The sequence below is a fragment of the Eucalyptus grandis genome, chromosome 5 (assembly GCF_016545825.1).
Source record: "Eucalyptus grandis isolate ANBG69807.140 chromosome 5, ASM1654582v1, whole genome shotgun sequence".
In the NCBI taxonomy this organism is placed as follows: domain Eukaryota; kingdom Viridiplantae; phylum Streptophyta; class Magnoliopsida; order Myrtales; family Myrtaceae; genus Eucalyptus; species Eucalyptus grandis.
The window spans coordinates 22,918,428-22,940,032 of record NC_052616.1 but is presented as its reverse complement, the minus strand read 5'-3'; the positions used below and the strand labels follow the sequence as shown (position 1 = coordinate 22,940,032).

At 40.7% G+C, this 21,605-nt stretch overlaps 1 pseudogene; it reads left to right on the top strand.

The window, feature by feature from the left end:
• Nucleotides 1–14,049: 14,049 nt before the first annotated feature.
• LOC120293262 lies at nt 14,050–15,557 on the top strand (annotated as a pseudogene).
• Nucleotides 15,558–21,605: the final 6,048 nt, after the last annotated feature.

The window sequence follows — 21,605 nt, the reverse complement described above, 5'->3', positions numbered from 1 at the left end:
AATAGATAGCATAGCTCACCCAAAGCTAATAATAAGGTATACTGCTCACCAAAACCTGGCATATCGCCCGAAGGCCGATATAGTATACCATCTGCTCACCTAAAGCTGATAATATATTGCTCGCCCAAAGCTGATAATAAGGTATACTGCTCACCCAAAGCTGACATATCGCCCATAGGTCGATATAGTATACCAGTATACTGCTCACTCAAAGCTGACATATCGCCCAAAGGCCGATATAGTATATCATATGCTCACCCAAAGCTGATAATATATTGCTATTCAGTTCTAACTGATAGAACCAATCACCGAGCCACATACATTCTCCAAGGCGACATACTTCGTCACCGAGCCATGTGCATTCTCCGAGGTGACATATCTAATCATCAAGTCCCGTGCATTCTCCAAGGCGACGTACTAATCATCGAGCCACATGCATTCTCCGAAGCGATATACCAAATCACCGTGCCACGTGCATTCTCCGAGATGATGTACTATTCACCGAGCCACGTGCCTTTCATGATGATTCATTCCATTTCTAAAGTAATTATCCACAACCTTAATTCGTACTCAATTTACCCAAATAATCAATTTAGGAACATATCCTAAAAATCCACAAGAAATCAATTTGGCACAATTCAAAGCTCAAATAAATAAACGGACTACGCCACGACAATCAGCACGAGATTTCGGTCGTTGGCCATCTCAAACTTAATTTCCGAAAAATAAATAAATAAATAATTAATTTCGAAAATTAATTAATAAATATTAAAATTCCGTTTAGCTCAAAAATAAGGCCCAATTAAATAAACGGACTGCACCACGATCACTAGCATAAATTTCCAGTCACGGGCCATCCCAGTTGAATATTCGGAAAATAATTAATTAATTAATTAATTTCGAAAATTAATTATTAAATATTAAAAATTCAATTTAGCTCAAAATAAAACCCGATTAAATAGACGGACTTCACCACAGTCATCAGCATAATATTCCGGTCATTTGACCATCCTAGTTGAATTTTCGGAAAATAAATAAATAATTAATTTAATTCCGAAAAAATAATATTTAAATGCCAATAATCCCACTTAGGCCCGAATCACCAAATTGAAGCCCGATTAGGGGTCGGAAAACTGCCGAGATGCTTCCAATAATTAGTAGACCACGTCTACTTGCTAATTGCGCAATCAATTTATCTAAATCACATTACAATTGACTAATAATTGCTAATTTATTCTAATCTAACAACCTAAACATAATTAATAAAAACTAAATCAACATTAAGCATAATTAGCCAACTAATCAGGGATTAGTGAGATTACTCACCAAATCGCGCGCAAATGGGATCAATTCGACAGGGGTGACGCGAGGAACAAAACTTTCCAAAGCACGGCTCGGGTTCGGGGCCCGGAAACGGCCCAAAAGTGGGCCCGAACCAGCTGGAAACCCATTTCATGGGTTGCGGTTCAAGGCTTGCCGAAGCTAATTCGGGGAGGCCGACGGAGGGCGAGGGGGATGCCGGGGAGGTTCGATGGGGTCGAACGGCGACCGGAGGTGGCCGGACGGGGCTGGACGGAGGCTGGGCAGCGGTTGGAGATGCACGGGGAGACGCCTGGGCGCGAGGGACGAGGCCGACGTCGCACGGCGGCGAGCGGCGCGGCGGCGGGACGAGCGGCGACGAAGCAGATGGCGAGCTGCAGCTTCTGGTTCGCCGTTTCCATGAAGAAGAAAGAAGGAGAAGAAGAAAGAGGGGGGTTCGGTCACGTGGGAGAGAATGGGGGAGAAGAGAGAGGAGAGAGAAGAAGAGATAAGGCTTTGACTATTCAAAAAAGAGAGAGAGAGAGAGAGAGAGAGAGAGAGAGAGAGAGAGAGAGAGAGAAGTCGGTGGGGAATCGCACGAGGGGGAGGGGGAAAGGAGAGAGAAGAGAGAGAGAGAGAGAGAGAGAGAGAGAGAGAGAGAAGTCGGTGGGGGAATCGCACGAGGGGGAGGGGGAAAGGAGAGAGAAAGAGAGAGAGAGAGAAAGAAAGAAAAATAGAGAAAGGGAGAGAGAGGGAAAAAGAAAATGCTTAATATCATTATTCATATTTTCCTTTTCTCTTCCCCTTTCCTTTCTATTTCTCTTGGTCTTCAATTAATCCTCCGGTAATTTCTTTATTGAAATTTCGGACTCGTCAATAATTTGACGGACGATTAGACAAGATCCTAAAAATAAGAATTATGACGCGCTTAAAATTCGATTCCCGAAATCGAGTTCAATTTCGTGGTTAAAAATCGATCAGATGTGATTTTAGTCCAATCCAACAAATTGAGTAGCTTTTAGGGATTTTACTATAGATACATCCCTTAACGGCTTCACCCAATAGATTAGTTAACTTGTGAGTGATCAGCTCAGAGAAAAATGGCCGTAAACACGTCGCCGAAATGCCGATTTCACTTTATCGAAACGGGATCGAATTTCGGGATGTCACAACTCTTCCCCTCTTATAAAAATTTCGTCCTCGAAATTTAAGCCATTACACATTTTGATAAAAAGGCGGGGGTACAACTGTCTCATCGATTCTTCCATCTCCTGTTGCTCCTTGCATCGTGGTGTTGCCGGACCACTTTGTCCAACGGAATAGTCTTTGTACGTAGAACTTGCTCTTTACGATCGACAATCTGAACCGAGCTTTCCACGTATGACACACGGTCATCCACGTCCAATTCCTTGAAATTGAGCACGTGGGTCGGGTCAGGCTCGTACTTCCTTAACATCGACACGTGAAAGACGTCATACACTTGCACCAATCTTGGCAGCAATGCAAGACGATACGCTAGATTTCCGATTCTTTCAAGAATCTCAAACGGACCTACGTACCTCGGACTCAGTTTGCCTTTCTTACCAAAGCACGAAGTTCCCCTCATTGGTGACACTTTTAGAAAAACGTGATCACCAACTTGGAATTCCAAAGACCTTCGACGCTTATCTCGCATAACTTTTCTACCGCTCGCGCGGTCTTCAATCTGTCTCGATCACGCCACGGCATCTACCGTGCTTGAATCAACTCGGGCCGATATCTTTCTTTCTCCGACTTCATCCCAACACACCTGGAGTTCTACACGCCTCGCCATACAACGCTTCAAAATGGAGCCATCTTGATACTCTGCTGATAACTGTTGTTGTAGACGGATTCCACCAGATGAAGCTGATCCTCCTAACTTCTTTTGAAGTCTATTACACACACTCTGAGCATATCTTCAAGAGTCTGAATCGTCCTTTCGTGACCATCCGTCCGAGGATGATACACCGTCATGCATGAAGCTTTGTACCTAAAGCACTCGCAAGCTCTTCCAAAAAGCGAAGTAAACCTCTGTCTCTATCGGATGTTATCGTAAGCGGCACTCCATGCATTCGAACTACTTGACACACATACAGGCCTGCATGTCTATCCAGACTCAAGTCCTTTCGAACTGCAATGAAGTGAGCCAACTTTGTTAGCCTGTCGACTACTACCCAAATTGAATCATTCCCCCTCTGACTCCTTGGTAGTCCAGTCACGAAGTCATTATGACGAAATATTTGGTCGTACTTCTTAAGTGCATGATATTAACAAATTGATAAAGAAAACATGATAGCCCATATTTACATTTAAATGACAAACACTCGTCGAATCTTTCATGTTCTCAGATGAGATAACCAACGAAGTTCACTACACATGCACACACGCATGCACTTATAATTTCTGCATACCCTATTGATGATTAAGTTCACTTTCATTATAATCGACCTTTTGCTATGCTTCTTGCCGAACAATTTGAAGAGTACATTGAATGTGCGTAGCGGTAGATCGTCTGCATTCTTTGCCGGACACGATAATTCTCTCAAAGTGATGATTATTGTCCAACATTACAGGAATGGTCAGAAGAAATATACCCTCCATATGCCATCGGACCAGGATATGTCATTTCGAGTGATATTGCTAAGTTGATCGTTTCTCAACATGGAATCCAAGGCCCCATGGTGAGTTCATCCAACGCCTGTGTGGTTTTCATAAGAATATATATCCTCCGAGCTTTTCTTATTAATTGCTGAACTTTCATATATTTTGCCTGTGGGTAGCTCTTCATGATGGAGGATGGGAGCATGGGGATCTGGGCGGAGCAATTTGACAGTTCTGTGCCGGTACAGTACTCACAACTGGAAATTTTGCCAATATGGTTGCTTGGAAGACTATTGCATTGCACATTACCAGTATCCTAGGCAGATGATCTGCTTGTGTGAAAATTGGCGAGGGGTCAAGCCCAATGCTGCAACTTTAGATGACGAGTAACAGACGAATGTCGTCTTAAAGGTTTAGCCGTACGTAGTCCTCTTCGGCTTCCTGTAATTAAGCTTGCAGCTGGTTAGTTCCGTTATATAATGAAATACGTCGGGCTGGCAATCCTAGGAGAGAACGTGATAAAGAAATTTTGACTGGGATATATTGTACCAATGCACTGTCTGTTTGATCTACTAAGAAAACTTCCCAATATGCTTAGAAGATTGACAAAACCTTCCAGAAGTGTTTCATGATTCTGATGATAGAATTTCTGAGTGATATTCTTGGAGTAAATTGGTTCAGATTTTGTTTTGAATATCATTACACTTAGACTTGTTTGTCATATCAAAATGTTGTAGTTGTCTTTGTCAAAGTCAGTGATGTTAATTTGAATTGTATGAGGACAATAGTAAAGCTTGCGTGAGTGTTGTCAAGACAACGTAGATCTTCAAACATTACGAGAAGCTTTCAGAACTTCATAATCAATAAGGATTACATGAAGTGCGACAAACAGTAATTTGGCTCAATTTTCTATCCTTATATATATTGATTGTCTATCTATCCAGGAATGGTGAAAACCAATGTTATCCTCCTTCTCTTAAGGATTTGTGATTCAATTAATCATTTAGAGACGATACATTCTCTCCTAATGAGGAAATCTACTTATTGAAACCTAACATATATTGTATGGGTAACAAAATCAAAGGGAGATTCTAATCTTATAATCCAAACAGCGATTAGATCTTCTCATATCCTTCATGTCCAATAGATTGATTGAATGAATGATCCTTAGAAGTATTATCCAACGGTCAACTTGGAAATCAAGGAGTATAAAAGGAGATCATGGTGCTGAAGGAACAACAAGATCTGAAGTCTAAAATTCCAAATTTCAAAGAGAGCCTCAATACTTTCATACTTTTCTTTGTAAGTTGAAATTGCAATCTTTGAGTGGTAGTTGTTTAGAGTGACTGTGTGAGATCAAAAGATACAATCACACATACTTGAGTAGTGAGTACTCAGATTCTAAAATATCTTATTGGTTCTCTTGTGAAATCCACTCAATATGCTATCGACGTGGAAGAGTGAATGCATGCTTGCTATTAATCGAACCACTATAAGTGTTGTATACAATCTTATTTATCCCTTAACTTCTCTTTTATTCTATTTGATAATTTATTGCACACAAAGAGATCTCATCACTGCAAAGTGATATTGCTAGTATGAGTACCTAGAGGGGGGTGAATAGGTGCCTAAACAATTTATCGATATACGGAAGCGATTCTTAACATATGATAGAAAGTAAATTCTCTCTTAATTAACAAAATGAAATACGATCAATGTAGAGAGAGTGAGGAAGAGAAAATTGAACACATGATTTATAGTGGTTCGGCTTATTCCAAGCCTACGTCCATTCTTCTTCGCACCGACAGCCCATCTACTGGATTTCACTATGATCAAAGAGAGGTAAAAGACACACAGCTTTGCTTGATTCCATAGTGTAGATGTTCTACCACACCTCCTCAAGGTCTCTCACAAATATAGACTCTCTTTTGTATACAAGTATTCGCTCAAAGGATTTATCTAAACAAATAGGAGCTTCAGACTTTGGAATTCTTCTATCGCGCACACCTCGAACAACTAAGAACGTCTTCCTTATATACTCCTTTATGCCATCATACCCGTTGGCACTTACCAAAATTCCTCCAATCTACCCGTTGGACGGAATCAATTAGGAAGATTGTTCGAGCTATTAAAGGAACATGTTGATAGCCCATCAATCCTGTTCGCCCATACAATTAGGATCTCGGTTTCCATAAGTAGAACCTTCCAATAATATTTAGACAATCAAAGGATTCGATATGTCTTCTCTAGCCACGAGATCTTCTCCAGATGATAAGGTTAAATCCTGAACAAAACATCCAGGCCGGATAACCTTTCTTCAACGGATTAGAGGCGTCAATGAGGATAGACTTTGAGTCTTGAGCCAGTCCAGGAAGTCTTGATTTTAACTAATGAGTGCGGGACCTTCGGACTGGGCGATGGAAACGTTTTGTCAACTTCAAAACACTTTCACTAAGATTTCTCCAACACAAAGTTCTTCATCAGACGTTATTCCTTCCTGTTATTGAACTTGGTCATTTTTAAATTCTGCTTTAATTGTATCTAATTACCTATTTACTCTCCTCTATGTGATAGTTCTAGCTGCATCATGATCAAGCTGAGTAATTTTGGTCCGGTCATCTTGAATAGAATCCATTTTGCACTACCGGGCAAATGTCTTCAGGTCGTCGCTCTAAGTTTCATTCTCGGTTCCATTTGACATCATAGTCTGCAGGCTGAATTTGCTTGAACTGGACCAAATAATGTCACCTCTCTATGCTCAATTTTGATGACCAAATTGTTATTCCTCCAAAAATCCAGCGATTTCGATGGATGAAATTTGCACTTTTACAAATCGGGCATCCTATCCAGTCCCACACTCCTCCGGATAAGGCTTTCCTGGATCCGAGTCCATGGCCTAAATCCATTGTCTGCATCGATCATATGGAATTCACATAACGACGGCCAATCCATGTTGAATCATGCTCTAGACAGATCCTGAGCCACTCCTCCACTGGCCGCCAGCTGAACCTCCTTTTTCCCATTACTCTAGGCCACTCAACTAGTTTGTCTTCTGTGCCAGCTTTATTTGAACGGTACAACCCGCCAGCCTTGGTGACAGTCATGTCGTGGCCATTGCCTTTTCACGAATCACGTCGATCTGTCAACTCGTTCATATGTTGAATGTGTCTATAAATATCATTGTAATATAAAAACCCGTGAGCTTTGTCATTGATAGGTTCTTGGTCCCGATGTTGCCGACACAGGTGTGTGGAAGAAACTACTTTATAAGGACGGTACAACCCCTAAGCCTCTGTGGCCATCACCTTTTCACAAATATCGTCGATCTATTGACTCTTTTGTATGTTAAGTGGGCCTATAAATATCATTATCATATAAAAACACGTGAGCTTTGTCATTGGCAGGTTCTTGGTCCCGATGTTGCTAACACAGGTGTGGAATGGGCATTGGCATAGTTGGGTCAAATTTTTCGATCGGAATTTTGTTAACTATTAGGAAGAAACTACTATATTAGGATGGTACAACCGGCCAGCCTTTTTGGAGGTCATGTTTCGGCCATCTCCTTTTCACGGATCACGTCGATCTTTTTTACTCTTTTGTATGTTAAGTGGGCCTATAAATATCGGTGGCGGGTTCTTGGTCCCGATGTTGCTGACACAGGTGTGGAATGGGCATAGGCACAGTTGGGTTAAATTTTTTTATGGGAATTTTGTGAACAATTATGAAGAAACTGCTAAAGAACTCTAGCCAGAAACAGTGCCAAATGAGAGTGAGTATATGTAGTTCATTAAACTTTCATAGTTAAGCCATTTTGTATGTGTCCGATTGTTTCAACTTGTACATGGATTTGCTTTGTGGAAAGAAAGTCGATGTTGTGTAGTTGTGGTCGTGATGACGACCTAAGCAGCACAGACATCAACACACGACACAACATCACACCACACCACATGCGGACACATTATTTTTAAAAGAAATAGAAATTTTTGACACGTTGTGATATGCTACATATTAAATGCATTTTTTATATATACATGATAAATTATTATTTTAATATTTATTTCAATCAAACTAATTTGATTCAAATTTACAACTAAATAAATAAATAGCTTAGAATAAACTTACAATAAAAAAATGAATCAATCATTTATTAATATCATTCATTGTTTTAATTCTACAAATTCAAATCCATTACAATAATCCATAAAATATGGAGGAACAAAAAAACAAGTAATCCATATTCCGATGTTGCTAACACAGGTGTGGAATGGGCATTGGCATAGTTGGGTTAAATTTTTCAATCGGAATTTTCTTAACAATTAGGAAGAAACTACTTTATTAGGACGGTACAACCAACCGGGCTTTTTGGAGGTCATGTTTTGGCCATCTCCTTTTCACGGATCACGTCGATCTTTTTTACTCTTTTGTATGTTAGCGTGGCCTATAAATATCATTCTCATATAAAAACACGTGAGCTTTGTCGGTGGCGGGTTCTTGGTCCCAATGTTGCGGACACAGGTGTGGAATGGGCATAGGCACAGTTGGGTTAAATTTTTTTATGGGAATTTTGTCAACAATTAGGAAGAAACTGCTAAAGAACTCTAGCTGAGAGTGAGTATATGAAGTTCATTAAACTTTCATATTTAAGCCATTTTGTATGTGTATGATTGTTTCAACTCATTTCATTGTATGTGGATTTGCTTTGTGGAAAGAAAGTCGATGTTGTGTAGCTATGATCGTGATGACGACCTAAGTAGCACAAACATCAACACACGACACGACACAACACAACATGATATGCGGACACGTTATTTTAAAAAGAAGAAAAATAGAAAATTTCGACACGTTATGATACATTATATATTAAATGTATATTTTTATATATACATGATAAATTTTTATTTTTATAATTATCGAAGATATATCTCACTAGTTATCTTTTTTCTTTTTTTTATTGCACATTTACTTTTTCTGCTGTTTTCCTGTATTGTCGTTTGCCCGTGATTTAGACAAGTCACTTCCTTTCTGGAATGACACAGAACCCATTTCAAACAATAAAGTTGAAGTTTTGGCCCCTCAATGAAAGATATTTGTCAGGGGTTAAATTTTTCAATCGGAATGGGCATTGGCATAGTTGGGTTAAATTTTTCAATCGGAATTTTCTTAACAATTAGGAAGAAACTACTTTATTAGGACAGTACAACCAGCCAGCCTTTTTGGAGGTCATGTTTTGGCCATCTCCTTTTCACGGATCACATCGATCTGTTTGACTCTTTTGTATGTTAGCGTGGCCTATAAATATCATTCTCATATAAAAACACGTGAGCTTTGTTTGGCAGGTTCTTGGTCCCAATGTTGTGGACACAGGTGTGGAATGGGCATAGGCACAGTTGGGTTAAAAAAAAATTTATGGGAATTTTGTCAACAATTAGGAAGAAGCTGCTAAAAAACTCTAGCTGAGAGTGAGTATATGAAGTTCATTAAACTTTCATATTTAACCAATTTTGTATGTGTATGATTGTTTCAACTCATTTCGTTGTATGTGGATTTGCTTTGTGGAAAGAAAGTCAATGTTGTGTAGCTATGGTCATGATGACGACCTAAGTAGCACAAACATCAACACACGACACGACACGACACGATACGATATGCGGTCACGTTATTTTAAAAGAAGAAAAATAGAAAATTTCGACACGTTGTGATACGTTATATATTAAATGTATGTTTTTATATATACATGATAAATTTTTATTTTTATAATTATCGGATATATCTCACTAGTTATCTTTTTTCTTTTTTTTATTGCACTTTTACATTAAATTGCACATTTACTTTTTCTCCTGTTTTCCTGTATTGTCGTTTGCCCGTGATTTAGACACGTCACTTCCTTTCTGGAATGACACAGAACCCATTTCAAACAATAAAGTTGAAGTTTTGGCCCCTCAATGAAAGATATTTGTCAAGGAACCTTTCCTCAGCAAACACAACCTAATCTCAGAATTTGTTATGGTGAATCTCAGATTTGGATCATTACGGTTTATGTGTCATAATTAGGGTTGTGTTTTGGCAGGCATAAAAGAAGGATGAGTGTATTTTCAATAATGAAAAAAAGAAGAAGAAGCAAGGTGGACGGTATAATTGACATGGAGAAATGATTGTGTGGCAATCTTTAATTTACTGTGAAAATAACAGTTTATTCATAATCACAAAAAACAAAAAACAAAAAACAAAAATTATAAGTTGTTTTGTGGCCCAATCCTTCAAGAATTTATAGCTCAAAACGAGTTGTTATTCTCATAGTGGCCCAAACACTATTATACTAGCAAAGCCCATTCACATAAGGGTGCAAAATTGCATTATCAATGATAGAGGTATATGTGTTAGTGAACTGAAAATTCAGACACGTTTTTTTTTCTTCATCAATATTCATGGACAGACTTGCCAGTGAGTGATAAAAGAGGTGCATGATATTGATGAATATAAATGGTCCTTGGAGTACTTACTTGATGGGACAATGATTATGTGACGGCACCGTTATTCTTCCATAAGAAGTGGTTGGATCTCCACCTCTTACTTAACCAAGGTAATTGAATTTCTTGTTGTAGATATAACATTTGTCAGATTTTTTACGTTTTTCGGAAGAATTCCATCTAGAAAGTGTCCTTCTTAAGAATTGCCATATGTGCCTTCTCTTTAAATAGATGCTGAAGTTCAAGCAGAAATGGATACCTCACCCTCAGCTTCTCGGTAGGGTAGAATGATTTTCAAAGTATTCCTTTAAAACCAAACGTATAGTAGGAAAGAAAAACATACTTGCCAACTTCCTGTCAAGACCAAATGCATTCATAGCATTTATCAACATGTATGTGACGAAGTCCAATGGGTGGATTCAAAACAACCAAGATGAAACCCGATAATCCTAGCAGGGCCTGTTTACCAGATATACCCAGGTACATTCAGACCAATACCCTTTTTGACAATCTTCATTGTCAAATGTGGATATACCAAGTGAAGATTTTTAGCAAGTATGGTGGATTAAGCCTTAGGCCAAATGGATTATATCCAGAAAATCCATTCATCCATCCTATATCTTTCAACCCAAATGAGGAGTTCCTAGAACAATTCAAATGGTTCTATAGGTATTTAGTCAATTTTTATACCTTGAACATTAAATTTCCAACAGCCAAAATCGTCTTACTTATTAGCATAATCATTTAGGGAGACCAAAGGTTAAGCATTTAGGTGATGTGCTTAATTGGTTTCAACCATTGGGGGTATGGAAATGTATCTTTAAGGAATAGCTCGAAGCCTGTAGACCTAATACAGAACTCCATACAACCATTCTCTTCGACATACCATGATTGTATGTTCGTCCAAGTGGAGATGTGAGTAAAACTCTAGCTGATGGGTAACCACATACAAACCCCAAGTAATTCCAAAATGTCTCTTCTAGACTCTCCCCTGCAAAATCTCTGCATTCCCTCAGGAATATCGAGAGCACCAAAGGATTTACGCCGGTATAATCAAGTGATACCACCAGAGGTGTGGCTAGCAGGATCTAGCAATACTTCTTGGGAGCAGCCTACTAATTAAAAATATCAGATACTAATTGATATAGCGATTGATCAATACTATGGCATAGATATTTAAGCTGATATGGACTCTGCCAACCTCAAAGATACTCCATCCTCATCATAGGATCCAATTGGAAGGACCATTATCACAAGATCCATATGATCACAGTGAGTTTCAGCTTGCACTCACCCTAGGTCTCGACATCACTCCAACGAAGGATTCTACCCTAGCTAGATGTTCCATTGAGTTTTATAGATGTTCCATCAAGTTTGGCTAATGTCACATTCACGTCCCATCATTTTCTACATAAAAAGAAGAAGCCCTAAGAGATTATTGAAAATGTATCTTTGGAAATTTTGGAAGTTGGAAGACTCGGCAGAGAATACAAAAGGCAAATGGATGGAGATAGTTTGGACAGCTCAGACTAAGACAACTTTGAAAAAACAGTTTGTTAATACGACCAGTGTAGACTGTTGGCTAAAAGATAGGGCATGAATAAATGATGTTAACGTAACATCAGTGTAGCGTTACTAAAGCAACAAATGATATTATCGCAGCACTATTATAGGAGTTCCTTTAGCACTGTATAGTATTGTAGCAAATGAAAAAAATTGTCAGTCATGAATGTAAAAGTTGAAATTGTTAGCTACTAGTAGAAAAGTCATGAGTCACGAGTGTCCTAGAATTTTGTTTGTATTTTTCTTTCCCAAATGCCTATAAAAAGGCATCCTTTGTTTAATATTGGAGCAGACCAAACCCTCCCTAAAACAAAGTGTTGTGTGGTTTACAATGAATCCTTAAAACATATTCTTATCTGTCTAGTATGATTTTTTTAGTAAACGCGGATGTTTTTATTAATTTTGGTAGTATGCTTTGCGATTGTTATAATGTGGAATCTATGTATCAGAACTCTGCTATCATAAAATTTTCTATGATATGAACCAAAATTCGAAATGAAATTTGGTTGCTAAGAGACAACCTTGATCATAAGGCCAAAAGAGCTATGCACGTGGGATAGCATATTTGCCACAAATGCTCCGTTCGTTTCGCGGAAAATAACTTCCAAGAAAATATTTTCCGGATTTTCCGGTGTTCGGGTGAGCGGAAAATCACGGTCAACGAAAAACATTTTCCATTGACTGGAATTCCTTCTTTGCAGCTTGGAAAATGTTTTCCTCTTTTCAAAAGAGGAAAACATTTTCCAAGCCTCGCCTCTTCTCTTCCTCCGGTTCTTGTTCTCTCTCTCTCTTGCTCTCCTTGCTGCGAAGTCGGCCGACGACGTCCTTCTCGAGACCAGCCTCCGCCCTTCTTGGCCGCTCCTGCCCGCCTACTCCGGCCGGGGCGCTGCCGCCACCGCCGCGCTCCGCTTCCCGGCGACTCGAAGCCGCTCGAGAGGATCCGGCTCAAGAGGGAGCTGCGGCGCGCCAGAGGCTCGCGGGGAGATCGTCACTGATCCGGCGAGCTCGGGTGAGATCGGCCGAGCCTCGAGCTCGCCGGATCGGGCGCGGCGGAGCTCGCGGCTCGTCGGATCGGCGACGGAGCTTGCGGCTCGCCGGATCGCGGCGGCGGGCTCGTGGCTCGCCGGATCCGGGCGAGCTCGAGCTCTGTCGCCAGATCCGGCGAGCTTCAGGTGAGATCGGCCGGGTCTCGAGCTCGCCGGATGGCGGCGGAGCTCGCGGCTCGCCGGATCCAGGCGAGCTCGAGCTCTATTGCCGAGATCCGGCGAGCTCGGGTGAGATCGGCCGAGCCTTGAGCTCGCCGGAGTGGCCACCGGGTCTTGGTCGGCCGCTGGGCGGCCGGCCTTCGTCGGCGAAGGAAGGAGCGGCGGCGGAACGAGGAGGAAGAAGGAGGAGGAAGGAGGCGACGGTGGACGAAGCCGCTCGGGAGGAATCGGGAGAAAGAAGGAGGAGGAACAAGGAAGGAAAATAAAATAAAATAAAATTTCTATTTTAAAAATATAAATAATTAAAAAATCATTTTAAAAAAAAATATAAATAAATAAAATAAATTTTTTGGTCAATTAAAAATATTAAAATTCAATTTTTGATAATTTTTTTCAGGAAAATGTTTGAGCTAACGAACAAGTGGAAAATATTTTCCACTCAAATTTTTAGATTTTGACCGAACATCGAAAAATAGAGTCATTTTCCTGGAAAATAACTTCCCGGGGAATATGTTTTCCGGAAACATGATATTTTACGTGAAACGAACGGAGCAAAAGTCTCTCATTCGTTTTCCTTGGTTCATATCATAATGAAACACTACATGAAAATAGGTTAAAACAAATTAAATAGATCGATTTGGATAGAACCATTTTCGACCCGACTCAAACCCAACCCTACCCATTCGACGAGTCGATTTAAGACCACCCATCTATATAGATCAAGCCGTGTATGCAAGAAGTGATCATCACAAACTTAGCTGAAAAAAAGCATTGGCAACAACCCCACTTCATTTCGCTCCTATCTCCAAAGATACAATTGCAACTACATTATGAAAAGCCTTCAATGCGATTGACAGCACCTGCTTGAAAACGTCGTTGGCAATAAGATTGCGATGAACCCTCTCGATCCTGGAGAGTTCATGCGTCAAGGACACATGGTCGTTGACTTCCTAGCCAAGTACTACGAGAACATTGAAAAATATCCAGTTCTTAGCCAAGTCGAGCCGGGTATCTTTCGAAACGCCTCCCGAGTTCCGCCCGCAGATGAAGAACCCATGGAGGCCATACTCGACGATGTGCACCAGCACATATTCCGGGCTTGACTCATTGCGAGCCCCAATTTCTTCGCCTACTACCCAGACCAACACTAGTACTTGCAGCGATCCTTGGTGAGATGCTTTGCGCGGGGTTCAACGTGGCAGGATTTAATTGGGTCTCCTCCCCCGCTGTGACTGAGCTTAAGAGCCTAGTCATGGATTGGCTAGGGAAAATGCTGGACTTGCCAAGGCCATTCCTCCCTTTCGGGAATGGCGGGGAGTCATTGAAGGGAATACCAGCGAAGCCATCATTTGCACTCTCACCGCTTTGCGAGAGATAGGGTCCTGAGGAAGCTGGGACATAATTCCATTGCGAAGCTCGTTGTCTACGGGTCGGACCAAACGAATTGCTCATTCCAGAAAGCTGCCCGGGTTGTGGGAATAGACCCGCGGAACTTCCGGGCCTTAAAGACGACGAGGTCAACCTTGTTCGGCTTGTCCCCGGACTCGCTAGAGAAGGCAATCCGTCCGGACATCAATGCCGGGCTAATTCCGTTGTACTTATGCGCCACGGTCGGGACAACTTCATGCGCGCGGTTGACCCTGGAGCCTCTATGCAAAGTCGCAAGCAAGTTCAGCATGTGGATCCATGTCGATGCGGCGTACGCGGGAGCCTCGTGTATATGCCTGAGTACGGGAAATTCATCAATGGGGTGGAGTTTGCGGATTCATTCGGCTTCAATGCACACAAGTGGTTTCGACCCCTCTCGATTGCCGTCGCCTCGGGTAAAAGACCCAAATGCCCTCGTGAACTCCTTATCAACAGACCCCGAGTACCTCAAGAATGAGGCAACCGAGTCAAAGCAAGTTATTGACTACGCAGATTGGCAACTTTCTCTCAGCAGGAGGTTCAGGGCATTGAAGCTGTGGCTTGTACTCAGGAGTCATGGCGTGCAGAACCTGAGGAGTCACATAAAGAACCATTGCCGATTGGCAAAGCTCTTTGAGGAGCTCGTGGAGGAAGATCCCCAATTTGAAGTTGTTTTCCCGAGAAACTTTGCGTTGGTTTGTTTCAGGATTCGTCCCTCAGGGGTCGCCGGCATGTCTAATGGCCATGCCGATAACGAACATGGTGAAGCATGGAAATTAAACGAGGTGAACAGGCTCAATGCACAATTGCTTCACGCTATTAATGCTTCCGGTCGGGTCTTCATGAGTCATACAACGGTCGGAGGAGTTTATGTGTTACGGTTTGCCGTCGGGCGACGCCGGTGGCGAGAAGCACGTGATCATGGCTTGGAAGGTGGTGCAAGAACATGCAAATTCCTATTAAGTATGCCGGCGGTGAGCAACATTCCGCATAACGGCCTCTTGCAAAATTGCGCTGCATGGGCTGCATGTTCCCTTTAGGCAGCACTTTTCCAAGGGTTGCTTATGCCACCGTTGCCGAAACACGGGCAATACTATGTCTGCGTTAGGCAATTCTCATTTTAATAAGCAACACTTGTAACTGAGAGAGGCATAGTACCTTCAATTGCCTACGCCTTTTCAATGTAAGACAATAATTTAAAGATTGTTGCCAAACATATAAAAAAAAAAAAAAATCCATTAAACGTTGCCTAAACTGTAGACATTAATATGAAGATTTGAATCATTTGTCAAACAATTCCATCAATTTTCTCTTCTATTCTTTTACTACGAGTCACTTGCCAAAAGTCAATGTAAAAAAGAATGCTTCCCCCACCACCAAAAAAAATAAAAATTGTTGCCCAATGTCATAGTCAATTACCGCTTTAAAACTTTTGTTGTTGCAGAATTTCCAAAAGCAACACATACCATAATTGTCACAACCCCAGCTCTATCCCTAGGGTCTCAAGCAATAGGGCTTATTTTTCCGATGTCCTAAGTGCATCGCTGTCCCATTTCTTTTTAATCTTAAATGTAAGCACATGCGGAAGCGTGTACAACAACTTTCTCTCGAACAACACAACAATCAAGTAGTCAAGAAAACACTACACAAAGCACACTACAACTATATTACATCAATATATTTACAAGCCCTTCTCTATGAGCCTATTTCTTTCCATTTACATCACTCAAAAAGACAGAGACTAGGGAATCCCTAACTCCTCTAGCAAGGCTACAACTCCAAAGGAGGAGACTTTCATACCTACAATTCTGAAAAACAACTTGGTGAATTATAAACTCAATAAGTAAACCCACTAATTTCCGGGTAGGAGGATGTATCGTCTTTCAACAAACACAACTTATCCTAAAACATTTGTTGATGGCAAATCAATAGCAAAACAAAGCTTTGTTTTGATTAGAACATGAGAAATCCCCATTTAATAATATGCAAACATAAATCAAAATTCATTCCACAATACGAGGAACTCACGCCTCACTCATTAATATGCAAGCATAAACCAAGATCCATTATAGCATACTTCAATGTATGCTTACCTTCAACTTATCAATAAACATATCATCATATCATACTTATGCATGTATTGGCACGCATAAAAGTATCATTTAACTTTGTCCTAGCTCGATCAAGCCCTCTCGACTCAACCGAGGCTTCCAGCTTCATGCTGGGCTTCTTTGGCTCAATCAGGGCATCTCGATTCGACTGAGGCTTCTCAAGGCTTCCGGGCTTAAACCCAAACATCCTATTGACGTTGGGGCATCTCGTTCTCATTAACAAGGCATCATGTTGGCATGGGAACATCCCATTGACGTAGGGGCATCGTCACCACCTCAAGTGACGATAGTTCTTATCTTTCATTAGGTGATCGCATGTGATGCCTTAGAAAAGCCAGTTTTCATCTTTCATCTTAGCTGAAGCATACAAGGCTCGAGGGCCTCCTTATTCAAGAGAGTGTACCATGACCCTCAATATCATAATATATAACATGCTAGGCATGACTCTTGGTTATGGCTTGAACCACACACCTAGGTCAATCCCGATACTAAGCAAGACTTGGAATCGGCACACTTCAATGCCGTATCAAGACCTCATGGGCTTGAGCAATCATAGTATTAAACAAGACTTGAAACTAGCACACCTCAATGCTGATCCAATACCTCGCGGCCTTAGGCGATCCCTGCACGAAACGAGACTTGGAATTGGCACACCTCAATGTTGATCCATGGCCTCGCAAACTTAAGCCATCGCAAGTTGACATCAATTTCAAGCCGAGCGAACCTTGAGCTCGTCCCAGGGCGTGAACACATTCAAGTATGCAAACATGAGCTAAACATACCAAATAACATTACAACATACACACGGCTTACACTAGTGAGCACACCACTAGACTCGATGACGTAGGCAATTGACCTAGCCAAAAGTTAGGAATTCTACTTACTACTCAAGCCTCATGACTTAGGCCTTTACGATTGAACGCCAACCTAGAATCGAACATGGCTTGGAATCGATACACCTAAATATCAATCGGAGACCAAGTAAGGTCCAGTCCATCGCATCTTAATGCACATCCAAGATCAACAAGATCCCTTTTCGTAGTTCAAAACATACTTTGGCTCACAAGCACAAGCGTCATCATAAAATAAATCGACAACATAAGAACAATCAGAAACGTTACCAAACAAGTTCAAGTAAGAACAATCCAATCAACTTCAATCAAGGATTCGTCACACACTTGGAATAGCATAACACAATACCCTAGCCAAATATTAGTAAGTCCACTTACACTCTCTAGACCGACAGCCTCACAGCGGCTCAAACGGCGGTGGTGATCGTTGGCAAGAACGGCGCAAACCCATTTCAAAATCCAAATCTTCATAGAACACTTTGAATTTTGAATGTGTTGTAGACATGGATATCATTTACAACTTTGATGATTGAAGCATGTTTAGATTGCAAAAGAAAAATTCTATAAAAAATCAAGAAGACAACTGTTTTTACTACATTGGACAGGTTTGACATGATAAATGAATAGGCTCTCTTACCAACCATTTTAATTAAAAAAAAAAATCTGAAATTAGAGGATGTTGTAGATTAAGATGTTTTGAACAACTTTTATGAATGAAGTTTATCAAATTTGAGCCATCAAAAGCTCTATAAAATCATAACACAGTGAGGTCTAGTCGTTTCGAGAAATTGGAAATCAAAGTCAAAACCTAGGAAACCAATGATTGCAAGTCTATAGAGGAAAGATGGCGCCTTGGTCTTGATTGAAGAAGCATTAATGGTTGGATAACCTTGTCCTCCAAGCCTCTAGATACGGGGATTGATTGACCCTAATCTAATAGGGACACATAAATCGAAGTCATCCTCTTTATCAATGGCTTGTAATGATGACTATAACACCTAATTTTATGAGTCATCACCTTCATCAATTACTAGTTTCCAAAGCTTAGAATATTGTCCTCCAAGGCTCATCTTAGGGTAATAATAACCTTTATTTTAATAGGGATGCCTAAGATCATGAGTCACTCTCCTCATTAAATAACTAACTTCCAAAAACAATTAATGCACCTATAGGAAAGTAACTAAATTGAAAGCCTTCTCATTAGGTTGGAATTATGCGAGTCTAACCACGACCAACTACCTTATTTGGTTCGAGGTTCATGCCTAAGTCATGATTGAACAAAGCTAGATGCAACCAAGCCTAATCAATAGAATGATTTTCAAAATTCCCTTTTATCATGTAAAAAAGGCTCTCAGATAGGTTCAAGGTCCAGTCCTTAAACTAATCAACTGGTCCTATAGCCAGTGCCGAGGCTAGTCCAGGGTCCTACACTGCAATTTATGGCCAGTTCAAAACCGATTCATGTTGAGTTTATTCAATTCATGATTGATTCTCGGTTGTCATGTAATCGTGTGGGATTAATCAATCCGCCTCGACTCACGGTCACATTGAAGTGATTAATGGTCATCCACAACTGGTACAATGACCGTGCGGAGTCACCTACAACCAATACATGATCGTGCAAAATCGATTCATAACCATCCACTAATCAATCCATGACAATGCATGATCGTCCCACAATCGATCCTTATGATTGAATATCTACTCATGGTCGACCACTCTATCCAAGCATAACCAATCCCTCAGCCGCCTAATTCCAGAATAGGCTAAATGGCCCATAATCGACCCTCAAGTTGATTTATGGCCTATTCCCAACATCGGTGTACCAATCCTTGGCCTACCAGTCAAGACCAAACTAAGAATTGAAATCAAGAATGTTACAACTCTCCCCCTTAAAAAAAAAAATCCTCGAAATTTAAATGCATACCTAGTCATCCAAAAAGATATGGGTATTGGCACTTCATAATTTCTTCACTTTCCCATGTCACCTCTTCTATTTCATGGAACCGTCATAGGACCTTGACTAAGTGAATGGTCTTATTTTGTAAAACTTGTTCTTTCCTATCCACGATCTGCATCGGCTCCTCAATATACGACACTATGTCGTCTACAAAACGTGTGCCAGATCGGGCTCATACTTTCTCAACATCAATATTTGAAACACATTATGTACTTGAGTAAGTTTCAATGATCAAGCTAGCCGATAGGTCAAATTCCCTGTTCTTTCAAGAATTTCAAAAGGTTCTATGTACCTTGGGTTTAGATTTCCTTTCGTCCCAAGTCACAACACACTTCTCATCGGTGACACCTTAAGGAAAACATGATCACCTACTTGAAATTCAAAAAGACTCCCTCGTCTTTCTACTACGCACTTTGATTATTATTCTTCCTACTATGATGTCAAAATGGTACATAGCCAATGCAACTAGAGCTATTGTTTCCTCTTGTGATCACCCAGTCCTGAGTACTCGTGTGACTCACCTATGGAACAACTATAGGAATGCAAAGACAACTTTTCTTTATCAAGGGTCAATAGTCAAGAACTATCATCAAACAATCATTCACTTGCACGGGTTGTTTTCCTAGCTAACTATCCCAAATCCTAGCACACCTTATCATTTCAGGCAATAACCTTGCTCTGATACAAAAAGCTGTCACAACCACAACTTCGTCCTTAGGGTCTCAAGTGGCGAGGGTTATTTTTGCAATGTCCCAAGTGCGTCGTCGCCCCGTTTCTTTTTAATCTTCGATTTAAGCACATGCAAAGGATTAACCCCTCCCCCATTATATCTTTTTGGGTGGGCTAATAAATCGCAATAACCCTGAAGAAGTGCGCTTGTAACGAATCGTTCTAATTTATATAAATGAAGCATATAAAATGTATAGTTTATATATGTTTTCTTTATTATTCATTTTACGTTGTCGATTGGGTGATGGAGTTGCATGCTTCCGCATGTGCTTAATGGAAAGATAAAAATCAAAGGGACGGTGATCCCTCCTAAGATATCGCAAATTAATCTCAGCGAAGTGGTCGTTGCATTCCCGTGGTGAGGGAAGGTCTGGGGCATGACAACTTCTGACCTATTTATAGGTATCAACGCAGGATTAATACCTGGATTGTTAAGGTGCATGGGAAATTGGGATAGTTAGCTAGGAAAACATTGCATGCTTGTGATTATTGATTGCTTTCTTAACTAGTGTTCTCGAGATCTAATATTTTGTTGGAACTTGCTTTGGAAGTTTTCCCTAGAACTCCTATAATTGCAAAATGAGTGCTCAGAGAGGAATGACTACTCAGGGCCAGTGAACCTCAAAAGGAAAGGCGAAAGAGAATGCCCGATTAGATGGAATTTTGCAAGCACTAGAGACCATAGAGAATATAATATATTAGTAGGTTCAAAATCAGGCCACTACTGCCCTTGTTAATGTCCCAGTAGCTGGAAATGGGTTTGGCAACGGGAATGGTGAACCATTGATGCATGGACTAGTTGAACAATTCTTGAAATTGAGACCCTCAAAGTTTTCTAGGCCAGGTGATCCTAAAAAGGGCACTATAATGATGGATGAACTAGATAAATTTTTTGCACTACTAAGGTGCTCGAATGAGGACAAGGTTACATTGGCAGTGTACTAGCTATAAGGTAACGTTAGTCAATGGTGGAATGCCACCAAAGAAAAGGTATTTCCTAAAGGCACCATTCCAACCTAGGATGCTTCATTGAGACATTCAATAGAAAGTGTTTATCTCAATGTGCCCGCGATCAAAAGATGGCGAAATTTCCATGACTTTACCAGAATCAGATGACGGTTGACCAGTACAAGGCAAAGTTTAAAGAATTGTCAAAGCCTACTCTTAGATTAATTGAGAACCCAGTGGATAGGGCAAAAAGATTTCATGATGTTTTGAAGCCTAACATCCAAAGCTAGTTGGTGCCGTTGAACCTCAAGGATTATAATGAGCTATATGAGTGAACCCAGCCGATAGAAAGGGATTCGCTAGAACGAGCAACTGCAACAAGACTACAGTATCTATCTTCTCATAACAACCAATTATGCGCAAGAAGCAAATGGCAAGAGGTA